This window comes from Rhinopithecus bieti, unplaced genomic scaffold (assembly GCF_001698545.2).
Source record: "Rhinopithecus bieti isolate Rb0 unplaced genomic scaffold, ASM169854v2 scaffold_14225, whole genome shotgun sequence".
In the NCBI taxonomy this organism is placed as follows: Eukaryota; Metazoa; Chordata; class Mammalia; order Primates; family Cercopithecidae; genus Rhinopithecus; species Rhinopithecus bieti.
In genome coordinates, this window is record NW_016807704.1 from 250,702 (window position 1) to 252,228 (window position 1,527).

Genomic DNA, 1,527 nt, shown 5'->3' on the forward strand with positions numbered 1-1,527 from the left:
TCATCTGTTTCAAATTCTCACTATGGGTTTTATTGTCAAGTTCTGATGTGGTTGAAGGTGATGGAATGATCTGGTTGCTTCCAGGAGTCTCCTTCAAGAAGTGCTGATTCATATCACTCTGCAGTAATTCCATCGTTTTCTTGTGTTCACCCACAGTTTTCTGTAGTGCTTCCAAAGCAAGATGGACACTGTTTAAAGTATTGCCAATGGAAGCTATGCTCTTCTGAAGTCCCTCTACAGTGGTAGGCAGGCTAATCAAGTCTGCAGCTGACTTAATATTGGCTTTGAGGTAGTTCACTGCAGAAGTCAACAGAGAAATCTGCTTATTCTTTTCTGTGATGTTTATCCAGACTTTGTTCAAACCCATCTCTCCAGATTCAATCTTCTCAAGTTGTTTTTGCTTGCTGAGTAGTTCTTCACTAAGTTTGGGGATTTCTTGGAATGAGCTTTTCTGATTAGACTCCATTGTTCGAAATTTTTCCTTGAGGGCTTCCAGATCCTCCTTGAGAGCAACCTGCATCCACACCGAGCCAACACAGGCCACAACACAGGCAGCAAGGATGACAAAACCACAGAGCGGATAACAGATCTTGCAGCATCGTAAATAGTCTCCCTTGGCAAAGCGAGAGCGATTTCCAAACACACCAAATTCCTCTTCCTCTTCGGAGCTGGACTCAGAGTCTAAGTTAGGAGGCTCAGTGCAAAGCAGGCGGTGACTGCTTGGGCCTTTCTTGGGCTTCTTTCTCCGGCTGTCCCCAGCCAAACCAATCAATGCATTGAGCTCTTTGCGCTTTTTCATCTTTTCGTGTGGGGTGAGTGGAGCCCTGACTCCTAAGCTGCCAGGTTCCCACCTAATGCCCAATTCTCTTCCTGCCTTGGAGCTGCCTTCCAGGGTTGGGGATCCTGGGCCAGAGCCCCCTAGTCACTCCCACCTAGGGGTGGGACTGACCAGATCCTCCAGGGACTGGAGATTGGAGCCCAGAGGAAACTGGAACTCAGATGGGTGGGGGAAATCACATAGAAATGGCCAAGGAGCTGGTGACTCCAAAGGATAAGGCCTTGGGCACAGAGTGTTAGTAGAGGGTGGAAAGGGACTTTTATCTTCCAAAGTGCGGAAACAAAGCCAACTCAAAAATGAAGGATTCTCAGCCCGGATAAGTAGGCAATACTTCTAAGGGTGCTCCAGGAGCTGAGGAAGGACACCCTTAAAATAGGTGTTTTGGACCTCCGGGGGAGGATTTCCAATGGGGAAGGAAGAGAAACTTGTTCTTGAATGGGAAGAGAGTGGGGAGGTGCAGAGCAAGAACGTGGAAACGCGTCAGTCCCTTCCTGGCAGGACAGGTGGCGGCAGGAGGGGACTCCCAGCAGCTACAATCCTAACACTGCTTGGCCGCAGAGGAAATGCCCGGCCCAGGAAGCCGGATGGGGTGTGTGATGATCACCGTTCTCTGGCCTCCATCCTGAACGTGAAGGAGGCCCGAGGCCGAGGAATATCCGGAGCCCGGCTCAAAGGGTCAGCCTGAGAGA

At 49.9% G+C, this 1,527-nt stretch overlaps 1 pseudogene across 1 annotated transcript; it reads right to left on the reverse strand.

The window, feature by feature from the left end:
• Positions 1–4: 4 nt before the first annotated feature.
• LOC108536530 (EF-hand calcium-binding domain-containing protein 14 pseudogene) lies at positions 5–829 on the reverse strand (annotated as a pseudogene). Its single transcript, XR_001887544.1, has one exon. The product of XR_001887544.1 is annotated as an EF-hand calcium-binding domain-containing protein 14 pseudogene (transcript).
• Positions 830–1,527: the final 698 nt, after the last annotated feature.